Source organism: Athene noctua, chromosome 7 (assembly GCF_965140245.1).
Source record: "Athene noctua chromosome 7, bAthNoc1.hap1.1, whole genome shotgun sequence".
Lineage (NCBI taxonomy): Eukaryota > Metazoa > Chordata > Aves > Strigiformes > Strigidae > Athene > Athene noctua.
In genome coordinates, this window is record NC_134043.1 from 38,745,298 (window position 1) to 38,761,496 (window position 16,199).

Genomic DNA, 16,199 nt, shown 5'->3' on the forward strand with positions numbered 1-16,199 from the left:
GCAGCTTCAGTCCCCTCTGCTGAGGAGCTCCCTGGGGAAGGAAAATGTGCTGCGCATAAAAAAATGGGTGTAACCATTGTCTGACTGTCTGCCAGATTATAGGACTAGACAGAGTTGGGCTGGGTACCAGTATAGGCCATGTATACTTGTTTCCTCTGTTCCCAGTAGCATGACTGAGCCTTGGGAACAGTGACTTAGTGGGATTGTTGAGAGGCTTGATGAGCTGCTGTATTCTTGTCTAGTTTCCCTTGTCAAGGTTGACTCAAATTATCACTGAACTTTCTTATTTTTGTGCACACACAATTTTTAAATCCATGCAGAGGACACTTTTCATGCTGAAAATGCAGTTACACACTTCTCAGGCTTTGCAGATGGTTGAGCACCAGTGAAGGAAATTCATTTGGTAACTGATCTGGGAAAGTGCTTGGAAATCCAGTTTCTAATGCTTTCTTGTAGATATTCCCATTGGACCATGCAAAGAACTCTTCTGATCTAGTTTACTGAAGAAACAGGAGAAGATAAAATTCTAAAAAAGTCTTTTAAAATTAAAACCTTTGAGAGCTTAATTAAATGCACTGTGAGAAAAACATGCCGTTCCCTTTCAGCTATTGACTTGAGGTTTATATGTTACTGCCAAGTCCTGGTATGAATAAAGTTTTAATACTGAAATCAGGAACAATTGTTTTGTGCATTTTTTATGTTGAAGCAATGAGAAAATATATACTTAGATTCCACATATACACTAAAAAGGAAGTTTTGGGATTGCAAGTAACGGAGCTGACTTAAGAGCCGTCCTCTTGAGAGAAATTTTTCAATCAGTCCCTTGAAAATGCAGGAATTTTCAAGTATTGTGTGGGATGAAGAATGGCATCTTGTTAAATCTACCTTTTGGTTGAAATCCCGAAACACCTAGTTGGGGTGTGGTGATTTCAGCCTCCCTCACGCTGGATGCTGCCTTTCTGTTCTGCAGAAGTAGCCTTGCTACTGGATTCTGCAGGAGGCATAACAGCTGCCTTAGCAGAGTTTAGGTTCATCATAATGTGCGTCTTTCCTCTTAATAGTAACTGGAGCACGTCTGCTCGTCCACTCATTTTCATCTGTTCTTTTTCCCCTGCGTTTCCTAAGCGCTCGTTCTGAGGAGGAAGCCCCCCTCTACTTCCACTGGTCGCTTGCACATCCTTCGCGGCGTGCTTTCCCGGGGTGTCCCCAGGCGCTCACCCCCGTTCGCAGGGGACCCCTTCCGTCCTTGCCCGGGCGGCTGCGTCCTGCCGGGGCCGGGGCGGGGCCGGGCGCGGCCGCTTGCCTCGGCTGCCCTCTGGCGGAGCGGCGCGGAGCGGCAGAGCCCCCGCCGCCGGGCTGGGGGTCGCCCCGGTGCCCCGCGGTGTGGGGGTCGGCGGGCGGCTGCCCCAGCAGGCAAGCCTTGTCCGCACAGCCGCGCCGGGACAAGCGGCTGCCGCTACAGGGGCAGCTCCGTGCGCTCTCCCTGCCTCCGTACGGGGAAATGCCTTCAGCCGGTGATGTGGGGCCAGAGGAGACCACGGGGGTGATCGGGGGGCTGGAGCACCTCCCCTGTGAGGACAGGCTGAGAGAGTTGGGGGTGTTCAGCCCGGAGAAGAGAAGGCTCCGGGGAGACCTTATAGCGGCCTCCCAGTGCTGAAAGGGGCTACAGGAACGGTGGGGAGGGACTCTGCATCAGGGGTGTAGGGATAGGATGAGGGGTAACGGTTTTAAACTGAAAGAGCGCAGATTTAGATCAGATATGAGGAAGAAATTCTTCCCTGTGTGGGTGGTGAGGCCCTGGCACAAGTTGCCCAGAGCAGCTGTGGCTGCCCCCTCCCTGGCAGTGTTCCAGGCCAGGTTGGACGGGGCTGTGAGCAGCCTGGGCTAGTGGAAGGTGTCCCTGCCCGTGGCTGGGGGGTGGGAACTACGTGGTCTTTAAGGTCCCCTCCAACCCAAACCAGTCCATGATTCCATGATTATTGTCTAGCGTGGGTGACAGCACATCAGGAGCATCTGCCCACCTTTAGGCAACTGGCTCAAATAGGTGATGTCTGCACTGCAGATAGATACCCGCCCTTCTGCCACGGGTGGAGGGAGAGACTTACACAGATCTGGATTCCTAGAGCTTCATGTGTGCATGTGTGTGTGCGTCTGCATGCCAAGGCTGAGATGAATTGGCTTTGCCCTCTGGCAGCTAGGGAAAAAGTGTTGATGGCTGATTTGGATAGAGTTGTCTGTGCTGCAGATACCTGCAGTTGGATGAGATGGAACCCAGCAATGGTTTGCAAGTTACACCTTACAGGGATCTTGATGGAGACACTCATGTTTCAGGGTGGACGAGAGTAGGAAAGTCCAGTGACTCATTTCTCAAGTGCAAGAATATGTTTGCTATTCTTTCGAGGTCAGCATAAGTGCTTTTATTGACATGTTTTGTTTTACAAAGACACACAGTGTTACCCACAGGAGCACCACATCTCCACCAACTGGTACGTGGTACTTCACAGAAGCGTAAGAGTGGCAGAGGTAAGAACTGGGAACATACAAAACGGGACTGAGAAGGGCAGCACTCAGAAATGCGGGTATTGCTGCTATCATGTAGACCAAGGAGATGTGAAATAGGTGGAAACCAGAAATATTTCAAGAAAGAACAGAACTATTGGTAAACATGTCTGCAACTCCAGACAGGGGGAGATATTTTCGAAACAAGGTGGGGGGAAAAAAAAGAGCACGAGAAAGCTGAGAATCTTTGGTTCCAAGATGTGACTTGGGGAACATTACACAATAGCCCCAAACTGAAACAGAAGATGTACTATTGCATGTAATGAGAGGAGCTGGGAAGAAAAACTGACCAAAGACAGAAAAAGATATTCAGAGAGCTAGGGCAGACAAAAATCTCCAGGGAGAACATCACAAAGACTGACCTTATGATGGCCTTTGGTAGAACGCAGAGCTGGGAAGATCTGGAAAAAAATTTATTTTTATTTTTTTAAGCGCTGAGGCTCCGTATGGAACTATTGTATTGGAAATGTCAGAACACTTTAAAACAAAATTAATTTAAAACATTGCTTAGATTAACATTTAAAACTATTTCTAATGTGTTTCAGTTTTCCAGGTAATTATTTCTTTATTTCAGAACACACAGTTTTGGTGACTATGTTTCATGTAGATTGTAGATAGATACACACATTCCGGGCGTGCGCATTGTAGGTCCTTAACCCTGTCCTGTGTTAACTTTATTATAACGACCACACATAGAGATACTACATTCTTGACCTAAGGAATGTGCCTATTTGTTTGTTGCTAATAAAATGTGATGTCTTTCTTTAAGCGCTGAGCTTTATGCATACACGCCACCTATACAGATGCCTTGGATTTTCAACATGATTTTTCCTTACAGGAAAAGTAGAGAATATACACATCAGAGCTCAGCATCTCTAGTGCTAGTTGTCATCTGAGAGCAAAGAAGGTGTAGGTATGTATTTCTGGTATATTCCCAGCAGCAATTTCTGAGAGTAACCAAACTGGAAGCCATACATTTCTCTTTCTGAAGAAAAGGTAGTTTCTGTCAGCAGGTATGCCAATAGTTTGCCCTTCCCAGTTCCTTTTTCTCCGACTGTTTGTCGTGGATGTCTTAAAAATTTCAAGTGGTTTTAAAACTCTAGCAAAGTGATTTGGGCAAAGCTGCTGGGGAAGAGCTGACCTCGGAGAAGATGTGACAGCAAGCTGAGCAGACAAGGGTGAAGGGAGGAAGAGCTGATCTCTAGGCCACGGGGCCTTGCTTTGGTCTCCCAAACACTGTCACAGAGGACCCGAGTGCTTTCGGCTAATACTCCTTGGCATGTGACAGCTCAAGAGCTGGAGGGTTAGTGGGTGGGATTAAGGTCCGGCTACGCTACGACCTTTAAATCAGTACTGATCTTCAATTTACAAGGAACACAGAAGCATCAAACTGGTCCTGGTGTCCTTAGGAATCATGTATGATCAGTGCCTGGGAAAAATCTGTTTTGCTGGTCTCTGTTGTTTGCTACTGTGTACTAGATGTTTGGATACTTACCTCAACTTTAAGCTATTTTAGCTAACTTTGTTACATTTTCTGTTTGTTTTTAAGCATTCCAATTCTCTGAATTAATGCTTTACTTAAGAGGACAGATTATCAGAAACTCTAAAGTGCCCGGATTTCTCTCAGGGCACAAAAGAGATGGAGAGCAGGACTGTGCTTGAGCCAGTACATGCTGGGATCATCCAGGCTGTGTTACACTAATGTGGCTTTCATAGAAGATCTGACAACATAGGCAGGTTTGGGCAGCCTCTTGGAGTTTGTAAGGCTCCAGGGCATGGCTTCACTCCACAGGGCACCTTGAAGTGGAAACATCATGCAAGAGTCCAAGGGCCTGGAACACTTCACCAAGACTTTTCCACTCCTAACCCTGCAAACCACTGGCACCATTCTCCAGCTCTTCCTTTGTAGGCACAAAGGCGTTTGTGTTTCCTTTACTTTGCTCATTTTCTGCTCTGTGCAAGAGGCTCTGATGTCAAGTGATAAAGGTCTTTCAACCTGGTGATGTGGGGTTCTGTGCATCTCTAATAATATGCTGCACACCTTCAATTTCTATTGGCATCTCTGAGAGTTTCAGGTTGTCAGAAATGTTGGGGCTCAGAAGTCCTCATTTGAAGAGATCACTGATTCCTCAGTTACTCTCACAGCAAAGCAGCATGTGTTTTTCAAGAGCACATGCCAACAAAAGCTGCTGCATTTGTTCCATGGACATTACCAGGGAGACAATCTCCCTTTATCATTTACTTGATATTAACTCAAATTTCCATTACAATGGGAGAAACTCCCTTCCTGGGAGAAGTTCTCAGCCAGCCAGCCTGCAGTCTGTCTGGTAGATCATGGTATATTTTTTCTGCTTCTCCCCATGTTGTGACTTTCTATGGCCAGTTTTGCCCGGTGTTGGCTAGAAGTAGATTATGCAAGACACAGAACTGTGTGAATCCCAACCTCCAGCTCACACCCTCTCAACATCTGTTTTTCTGGGTGTTTATGGTACGGCTTTGCTTTGCTACCTGCTGCACAGTGTCATGATTCCTAGCAACAATTGTATTTTCCTGTTCACATTTTTCTTCCTGGACTGAATTTCAACCGCGCGTGTGGTTGTGGATGCATGCACACGTATGCACACATGCATGCATGTACATGTGCACATGTGTTTTAAATTAGCCTCACTATCTTCAAACCCACATGAAATACTCTTCCACAGATGAAGTGGGTTTGGTCATCATGAACAGGAGAAGAAAAAATAGTACGAATCAGGTAACTGAGCTGGGCACAAAACTGGAGTAAAGAGAAAAGGTAACTATAGAGACAGGATTTCCCCTGGTAAAGAGGAAATAATTTAGCATCGTGACTCAATAAATCTGGGCAAAGGTTCCATTCTGGGATCAATTTCTAAGGTCCTTGTCTATATGACATTTTAGTTGATGGGCTAATGTAATGGTGTTGGTGGTTTTCAGCACGAGTTCACCTCCAAACATGAGAGAAATAGCAGGAACAGGAGTGGCATAAAATACAGATTGACTCATCCAGCTGGGGCAACTGGACTTTGTAAAGACTTCATCCCTGTAAGAAAAGACATCTCCTGTAGTGTAGCTCCATTTGGTGGAAGAAGACTGGCGAGAAGCAGTTTGACCATTCATTTCTGTAATTATGATGACAGACTGACATTGCATCATGGAATCAAATCTGCTTCATTTGTGTTTTCTGAACACCTAAGGAGAGGTACCCAGCTCTCAGAGGCTCCATCAATGAATACAGCCTCCGGCCCCTGTGGAAAGTTCCTGCTATCCCTGAAGGTACTGCAGGGATTATAGCTGAGAGGAGCACTGACTGCTATGAAGATGTGAGAGGCAGACAGGAAGCATCCTGAGAACTCACCACAGGAGTATAAACCTATCTGTGCATGTCAAAGGAGGACATGAAGTAGTCTTATTTTCACTACCTGGAGGTGAGGCTTAGGGAAAGACCCAACAGGGTAGTTAAGGCAGGCTCCTCAAAAGTGGTCAGAATCCAAGTTCCCTACCAATTACTACAGTGTAAGCCTTTGTATTGTTACACAACATTGGAGCCAGTGTGAACCAAGGGCTCAGCATTTTGGAGGTGAAGGTTGGGCATGCCTGTGGAGATATCACTTTCCCCCTTAGCACCTTGGGAAAGAGATGAGATCTGCTGGATCTGTTTTGATCTGTTGGATCCACTGGAGAATACTCCTAGCAGCCTTCTGCCAGGAAATCCAGATATGTAGTGGTATAGGTTGCACTCAGTGCTAGACTCTTCTGTTGGCAGGCTGAAGCCAAGATATCTGGCAAGGCTGGTCAGGAGCAAGTGAAAGAGAGCTTGCCTCCAAACTGCAATCAGTGGGAAGGTCATAACAGCTCAGATCCTTCCAGCGGTAGCAGTACCTCACAGGTGTGGCAGGGATCACAGCTCAGAGAGTTTGTGCTGTGGTGTTTGAGCTCTGATTTTCAGGGCCTTGGCTAGGTTGTAGCAGTGAAGGTGAGTGGAGTCTTGCATTTGACCTGTTGATGTGCTACCTGATAAACTCACAAAGCGTTGAAGTGACTCAGGCTCCCTGTGGAAGGGATTTTTTTCAATGCATATGTAAGTTCATTTGTCATGCTCTTCCCAGAAAGGAAGGCTTTGTGTCCTGACTGGGCAGTGTTGGGACTGTTTTGCCAGCCTGCAATTACTTCACATTTATAGTTCCTGTGGTGCACAGGTGTTCATAACGTCAAACACTTGCTTGATGAGTTTTTGTTGATACCCAGAGCAGAAAAGCCAGGCATGCATATCAGTGGATACCCAGGAGAAGTACCATCAAGACCCTTCATCACGGCAGTTTCTTGTGACAGATTCCTGTGACTCATTTTGATTACAGAAATAGAAGAACTATGAGCATCAGTGCATGCCATGTTCAAGTGAGCTGCTCCTGAGGAGAGGCTGTCTGTGCCTAGGTGGAGCCCCACACCATCATAACTACCTCACTCTTCGTACCTGGGCTGTGGTAGTACACTGGTGAGTACTGAAATTAACCCCATTGTGATGCAAAAATAAACAAACGCCCTCAAGCTCTACTCTAACCAAAAAGTGAAAGGCAGAACAAAAAAATTGTAACAAAACAACGCCAATTCTTACTGTGCAATATTTTTTGCCGTAGTCCTGGCTCAGTGACACATCTCTTGAACTGTGAAGAAGTGGATGAGATTTAGATGCTAAGACATAAGATATCCTTCATGGTCGTTAGAGCAATAAAATCATACATCTGTGCTTTGTCACTTGGAGGTGAATGCTCATAAGGTAGGAACAGGCATTAGACCAGTCAGGAGCAGTAGGAAATTTTACCATACTTTAAAAAAAAAAAAAAAGCTGCAAAGACTCGATGTTTCCAGTGCTGAGCTACAGCCTGAGACAGTCATAGGACATAATGCCACAGCTTTACTAAACCAGATTTTGACAATTTCACTTCTTCTGCCGGTGTCAGTGATTCAAACCCATTGTGTACCCATATAGGAATCCCACAGCGCTGTGTGATTCAATTCTGGTGAGTTTATGTGAGGAAAGAACCGGTTCTGTGCAGTCATTGACATTACAGATTCAGATACTGACGTTTCAAAAGAAGGATTTGTGGGCTTTTCCACCAGTTTAAGTGAAAATCATTAGAATCTTAGTCCTTTTTTTTTTTTTTTTTTGGCAATTCTGCCAGTTTTCCAGGTGTAATTGGTGCAGATTATGCTGAATTTTTAACTATACTATGCAGTTATTAGGTAATGTCTTTTACTACTTGGAGGCATGATGAAATTGTCAGTATCTGCTTGCAGTGGCAATGGTGCAATGTTGTCTTGTAAAAGTATGTTTGCCAAGGATGTGAGAACACCAATAGTTTTATGCAGACACTGAAACCTTGAAAACGTCACTATCCTGCTATTTCATAGAATCATGGAATCATAGAACTGTTTGGGTTGGAAGGGACTTTAAAGACCATGTAGTTCCCACCCCCAGCCACGGGCAGGGACACCTTCCACCAGCCCAGGCTGCTCACAGCCCCGTCCAACCTGGCCTGGAACACTGCCAGGGAGGGGGCAGCCACAGCTGCTCTGGGCAACCTGTGCCAGGGCCTCACCACCCTCACAGGGAAGAATTTCTTCCTCATATCTGATCTAAATCTGCCTTCTTTCAGTTTAAAGCCATTACCCCTCATCCTATCCCTACACCCCTGACACAGAGCCCCTCCCCACCGTTCCTGTAGCCCCTTTCAGCACTGGGAGGCCGCTATAAGGTCTCCCCGGAGCCTTCTCTTCTCCGGGCCGAACACCCCCAACTCTCTCAGCCTGTCCTCATACCCAAGCTGCGGTTGGTAAAAGCGGTGAGAGTGACCAGGCTGTCCGCGGGGGCCGCTCCGCTGAGTTTCTCTGCGTTGTGTGAGTAGCGGCGGCTCAGCAGGTGGCTGCAGGCGGCCGGGCAGTTCGTGTTTTCTCTGGAAAACCGCGCTGCCCAGCGCCGAGGCAGCGGCGGGCCGCGGGCCGCAGTGCGCGCCGCCGCCCGGCAGGGGGCACCAAAGCCCTTCGGGAGCGCGGCGGGCGGCGGCGCGGGGTGCGAGGCGCTCCGCCAGCCCTCGGGCTCCGGAGCTCCGCGCTCCGGCCGTGTGCTCCCCCCCGGCTCCCGAAGCACCCCGACCCGTTGCCTCAGCTGCTCACACCGTGCGGGTGCGGGGGAGCGAGCCCCTCGGCCCGAAGCCCTGCGCCGGGGATGTCCCTCACCCTCCGGGCACGCCGGGCAGCAGCCAGGGCCTCCCTTCCCCGGTGGAAAAAAAGAAAAAACAAACGCCGCTGTTTTGTTATCGAGACCCTAACTGGGGAAAGGGCTTGTGCCTGGGCTTTGCTAGCCAGGACGGAGCCGCGCTGAGGCCGCGGGCCGGGGAAGGTGAGAGCAGGGGTAGGGGTACGGCTGCTCCGCCATTTCCTGGTGCTCGGGCAGGCCCGGGTGGGGTGCGGTGAGACTGCACCGCTCGGATCGCGCCCCGCAGCCGAAACGTGCCGCCGAGTTCGCCAAGGCATGACGTTCTCCTAGTGCGAGGCCGCCTGCCCCGCTGGCCCGAGCGGCTTTGAAGAGGGACGCCAGAAGATGGCAGTCTCGCCAGGCGGCGGCGGGCGCCCGCGCCTCTCCCCGGCGGCTCTCCCGCTTCGGAGCGGTAACCCCGGCCTCGGCGAGCCCAGCGCCCGAAGCGATGGCCCCACCTCTGTCGGCGGCATTATCGCGCTGCCAACATGCCAGGTTTCCACTGGCTCCACAACACACGAGACTGCCATTGTAAAGACTTTAAAAAGATTAAAACTGCCGTTAAGAGCATCCTATTGAAAACTGTACTTACTGCAGGGCAGTTCTGCGCCACTGCCCCCAGCTTATTAAACGCACAACAGTTAGCTGATATCGTGCCCAGGAATTTGACATTTTTGTTCCTTGACAACTTCCTATATCAGCTTACTAGGTTTTGCTCGGGACAGAGATTTTCTGTGTATTTATTGTCTCTTCTAAATCAAGTGCTATGTGTAATATTCAGACATATTGTGAATAAGCAGAATTTGTTAGCTTGTTAAAACGAAATGATTCCTAGTTAGCACAGGATAGAATCCTATACTTAGGCTTCTGATTCTCATTTATTTGGCAGCACAACTTTTCATCTTGGATGCACACTTTCAGAGCTACAAATTAATCTTTGAGGTGAGACACTGCATTGCCGCTGGCAAAGAAACCTTGCTTTTGTAGTAGTAGTGACTAATTTACACGCCTGCCCCCACTCTCTTTCTAGCCTTCTATTCATAAGCAACATATCAAGGGTGGATGACTGCCAGCAGAACAGCCTGTCTTCGGGAAAGATACTAGCTTTTTTTTCACCCTTGCTTGACTCTCTACTTGTGCTGGCACAGAAAGGCTGTCAGTACAACCTCCGTCGTTACCTTATTTTTCCTTATTTCCTTTCCTCCTACTCCAGGTCCCTCCAACCCTTCAACTTCTTCCTGATAAATCTCTTGATGCTGAGGAAGGTGCTAACAGGAGTTTGTGTGTGTTTTAATTTAGAATTCATTCTTTCTGAGATTGATTTCGAGGAAGTAAAAGTCTCTTTGTAACTGTCACCTGAATACTTCACATATGATACAACTGCCTTGTCTTTTTTGCTCAAGTTTATAATAAACTGCCCTGTAGGCACTGAAGCACTCGCACTTCTTGCTGAAATTGCACCCAGCCATCCCTTTCCGCAAGGCGAGGGAGAAAGGAGGTCTGCAAGAGTTCACGTTAATAATGACTCTAAATGCCCATTTCCCACACATCTTTGCTAGCACAAACAACGAAAATAGTCCACTTGCAGAGAATCTGATTCAGCTTTCTTGCATTCCGCAATAACAGATGGATTGCTAGACTGTTTACTGTTGCTTCCCACAAACTTCCTGTTAGTAAACTCCTGTATTATTTATGAAACAGAAAAATTACAAAGAAGTATCTTAGCTGATTACTGCCTGCTGGTGAACCACTGCCAGAGAAACTTTTTATACAAATATGTGTATGGGAGCAAAGATCACTCCCGCTGCAGGTTTTTTTGGTATTATTTTTACGATTGTTTGTTTCACAGTATACTGTGACCCTGTTGTGCTGCACTCCCGAGCAGGTATTTCCTGCACCCAGACATTTACAGTTGAATCGAGGTATCTGTGAATGTGTGAAGGATCGAGGAGGGGGGGAAAGCATGCATGCATGTTACAGAGATCAGCTATGAATAAGAAATGTTTAAAGCCTTTTTGTTTTGCAATGACAATGATGAATGAGATGTTACTAATGTGATATCAATCTCTGCTGACCTAGCTCAGGAAGGCAGCTATCTTGGAGCTGGTGGCAGAAAACAGAGAGAATAGCGCTGTATCGATCACCTTCATGCTACTTCTGACATAAGTAGACAGTAAATATGAAGAAACTTTATTTTCCTCGCAGTTTGGCTGTTAAACTCCACAAAACACATGAGCTGAGAAGGGCACTGTGTTTGCACTGCATACTGTAGGCTACACTGATTTCTGACTCTCAGTGGTGTGAGAGAGGAGGCCAGCCTGAAATCTGTTGGTACAATTATATCAACAGAGCTAGCAATTTTTGAAAATAGTCTGTAATAAAAAAGAGCAAAATGTAATACAGAAATATGAATATTGTATATTACCAAACGTACTTCTAGTGATTTTGGAAATAACACTTGACCTAACACTCATTCCATTTTTTAAATAGTCGCTATTATATTTCACCGAGATTCTATTCTATTTGTGTGTTCTGTATGAACGATTTTGCTGCTCCACCTGATATTTATGGTTGTAGACGTGCATTATATATACATACAGAAACAGAATGAAAATTTTATGGATCTGAGACACAGATAAATCCTCCTCGAGATTTTTTATTTGATTCCCTAAACTGAAATCAAAACTCAAAACAGCACTGCAGATTGAGCACTTTCTAATGTTAGCCCTGCTACCACGGATCATTCATTGCATAAAGTTTAACAAAAAAAAGCTGCTGTGCATTGTAGGCAACTGCAGGATGCTGATTAATTCATTGTATACCTTTATAAGACCTGTATTTGCAAGGAACTGGTATCAGATGGAACGGGGCATTTGCTGATCCTGGGGCAGAGCTCATTTCTGAGTGTTTATGTGAGACAGCATCACGTAACCGATCACTCATTTCAAGTAATAGTAAGAATATGTCTTCACTGATCAAATTCTCTCTTTGACTCCTTAAACACCCTCACTCAGAGCTCCTATTGACAGAAAAAGGATTCGCTATTATTAAGGGCAGATGATCAGCGGCAGTATCTCCTGATGCTTCAATCCACCACCAAGAATCTTGTGACAGATGTTTCTGTGCTTTATGCAAATAGGAACTTCATGGATCAGTTTTCCTTTCCTCCGTGGAATATATGCAGCTGGAAAATAGAAATCCAGCTCCACGGCATGAAGCGAAAAAAAAATCACGCCACTGACCAAACAGGCAGCTGAGGGAAAGCAAGCCATAGATGTGAAATCTAAATAATTATACTGCTGGTTCTTAGGATCACTTCTGGGCATCTTATTCAAGCAGTGTACACGATGATACAGGTTTTGTGGGCTTTCTCTGCGATGACTCTGTTGCTCACATGTTGTTTCTGAAAGGGAAAAATCTTTCCTGTGTTGTGTATAATGTTTCTTCTCAAATCTTTTTTTTTACTGTTTCTGATGTGCTGTTTTCATCGCACAGTAGTTGTAGATAGCTGTATTAGATATAATACATAAGTGTATTAACAATAATGAAGTTTAGTTTGCACACGAAGAAAGGATTTCAGCTTCTTACATATAATAAATAGGGTACAGATATTTATATAAACTGCATGGGTTTAGTTGCATTCTTTATAATAGCACAGAAAGCTGGATATATGAAAATGATTGAGGCAAAGAAGATGGAAATTTTCCTTCCTATTTATTAAAAGAAAAAAACAACCCTTAAACTTAGTGAATTAGTAGAAGTTTAAAGGAAATATAGTTTTATGAATTATTGTATAGTATATAAAAGAACATTTGTATTTAGTAATTTCTGTACTATCATGCAATAAGGACAGGTTCTGGAATCTCACCTATTATTACCCTAGAAAATCATAAAAGGTGATCATGCTAAATACAATTATTTTAAAACTGCTATTTTCATTACTATTATTAAATAAAATTAATACTGTTATTTCAGACTGATTTGGGCTTCTGATTTTATATAGTTCTTTTAAGATTTCTCTGCAAGTATTTTTTATCATCAGACATCAGAGCAAGTCTCATGAATTGTTAGCATGTCTGTGCCTTATTTTCTCGGTGAGGCTTTTGTTAATATTGTATATTTTAGGTGTTTTAAAATCTATTGTGGGTCACAACATTTTTTATCAATATTTTTATTTAGAATTAATTCAGAGGCTGAATTGGGTACTGTGTAAATACTCAGTTGAGAACGATGATAAATTTTCTTTATTTATACACAAAGCCTGGTTTTGCATTATGGTATTGTGCAGAATCTTGTCTCCATTTCATGACTAGTCAAATGCTGGGAAGAGATCTTTATTCAGTTCAGATGTACAACATAATTTTGTTCAAAAGCCCCTTTCTGTACTTCTTTTTCTAGTTAAATTTATAATCAACATTACTGATTTTACATAGATTTATTTTAATTGAGTTCCTTAAAAAAAACCAACACCCAAAGATGTAGTGCCAATACTAAGAAAAGAGGAGAGAAAGGGACTACATGTGTAAATGACTATCGTGCTATACTGAATCTAATTCAGATGAACAGCAAATAATTGGCAATATGTTTGTACACATCATATCATGTCTGCTTTTGCAAGTAGCTGTGCAGTTAGTGATGTTCTGCAGGTAAGGTACAGTTTCAGCTAAGACCTGTGTCTGAAGAGTCAAATACGATTCTAGAATCAAGTATTAATAGAATAAACTTAATTTTAGTTTTTTATAAGTGCAGCTGCATTTTCTATTTAATTATAGGTTCCCACAGTAGTAATTTTTCCATGACCTGCTCAATCTCAAAAGTCAGAAAATTGCTTCTTTTTTAAAGCTGACAATAGCACGGTATGTTTCCAAAGGAAAAAGACAAATTACAGAAAATCATTACTTTAAGCATATTTAAATAACCAAGAAGAAATCCTAATTGAAAAGTTTGCTAAAATGTGAAAAAGTTAGCAGTGCTTTTTTTTTTTTTAAATAAAAATATTCTCGTGTTGTTTGTAGCTTTACAAGCTGCTCATGATAAAATGCCTTTCCTTTCTTGGCTCTCCCCCCCCCACCCTTTTCTCTCTAATAGCATTAGACAAAACATTTTTAGGAAGCAAAGATTTTAACGGGAGAGTAATTAATTTGTAGGTGTGTTTAATAATCTAAATTGATTATTCCTTGTGAAGCTGATGCAAAGGTAATGGGAATCTTTGTATTTCTTTGCATGGGCTTCAGCTCCGTCTGTGAGCCTTATTTTCTGGTAGTAGCTAGTTTCTCTAGTATTTTAAAAGACTTTTGTAACCAATATAATTATCGTAATATATGTACAGGTGATATAGTAGCATATTTACGTTAAACTTTAACATGATTCAAGTCAATAATTGACCTAGAAATGAGCAACGTTAGAGCAATCCTTAATGTGTATGTGTTAAGTGAAGTTGCTTGGCTCGTGGGGTGGAGTGTGACTATGGCAGGGCTGGGGCTGCGGGCGGAGGCAAGCGGCAGAGCTCTCCTCCCGCGTTTGGGGGGACACAGCGCAGGTTTGGGAACGCTGCTAGCAGAGGAGTTAGGCAGTGTTGTGAGGACCCCAGAGCCGCTGTTTGGAGGTGGGATGCCCTGGGACGGGGCCATGGGGCAACAGCAACTGTTGGTGGCCGGTCCCTGTTTTGGCCCTGCTGCTGCCCAGTGAAGGGGGCGTTTGGGCAAAGCCACCCACCACACGGCATGGGGTGCACCCTGCGGCAGGCAGGGCCAGGAGCACCGCCATGGCTCCTTGACTTTCTCAGCCCGTCACTGTCCTGGCCAGCTGCCCATGTAGTTAACCAGTTCCTGGTCATTAACTGCATTACTGCCAATTAGGGTATTTCTAGCCACAGTTGTTCAGAAAGGAAAAAAAGAGGTCTTGACAGTCATGAAGTGCGCTCCGTTCCCTCTGGACACCTCGTCCACAGTACACCTGTGCTCTTCCCCTGTTCCCCCTGGTCCTTCTCCTGCTGTTTCCCAACTCCAAGCTTTCCCCAGCACGGAAGGGCCCAGGCCCTTTTCCTGGCAGCCTCACAAGGCTATGGCAGGGTTTTTAGTAGCTCATCTTCGGGGCTTTGCCAGTGCAGTGGAGAGCAGCTCCCAGGGAGCAGGAGCAGGGCAGCCCTAGGTCCACAGAGGATTTTGAGGGACTGGTGAGTGCAAGCACAGTGAGAGAAGGTGCACTGACCAGCAGGAACTGCTGCTGGCATCTCCTCATGGAAGAGAGAAGAAGAAAGCCTTCACTGGGGTCCCTTCCGATGCCATGAAATATATGAAAAAAGAATTGTCTGCTGAAGTAGGTAGCCATGGTAATGTGTCTTCAGCCGTTTCCCCAAGGGAGCATACAGAAGAAGGAGTTGCTCTCCTTTATCTGCTGAAGTGCTCAAGCTCTTCCCTCTCCCTGTGTTCTCCATTTCCCACCGCTAAATGTCTGCAGCTCTTACAATTAGGCCCAGATCATGGTCCTGTGAGAGAAAGCAGCGATTAGCGTGATCCTTATTACAAAGAAGACAACCATTAGAGGAGGAATTTGCTGTATTTTTGTCTTATTTTCCATGAACCAGCAGGTCAGGTTTACCCAGGTGGCTTTCACTATAAGATACACAGAATGAGTTCAGGAGAGTATTGTTGTCTCTGCACAAACGCTGGGGCAGCTCCATGGTGATAAGAACAGTTGTCACTGTGTCAAAGCCCATTTGAGCTTATACTCTGTGATGTAATGATCTCACCTAAGCCATTTCTGTATGAGGTGCTCCAGATATACTTGTTAGTTTAAAAAAAAAAAAAAAATTAAAGGTTTAAATGTGAATTTAAGCTAATACTTCAGGTTTTGGCTCTGGGTAATCATCCAGTACAATAGACACAAAATAATGTTTTCAGTCCCTTGGTTGATCTAGACTTAGACCTAAAGCATGTAAAAGGATGATAGTTCCCAGTGTAAGGGGCAACTTGAAGCGAGCATGGTGGCAGGACTGCATCCTCCTGTAGTCATGCTGACCTGGGTGTCCTGCAGCTGTTCAGAGCAGGGATCCCTTGGTCAGTCTGTTCTCTGTCCCAGTGCTGCTCCTCTTCTGGGTTGTACATCAGAGGACCTGTGTGCAAAAACAAACAGCATCCAAGGATTGTTTTGATCGGTGGTATTTTTCGTGTGAAGTCAAATGAAAAATGAGGTAAAGCCTGTCATACTTGCCTGCTATTTTTGCTTTCTTCCACTTTGTTTCTTTCTTCACTGGTGTGAAAAAAAGGGAATTTACATGTAAGGGGAGTGTGTGTATCTTTCTTGTGGTTTTTTCTTGGTCTAATTTTTCAGTCATTTATCAGGCTGCTGTTGTGTTTGCTGACCC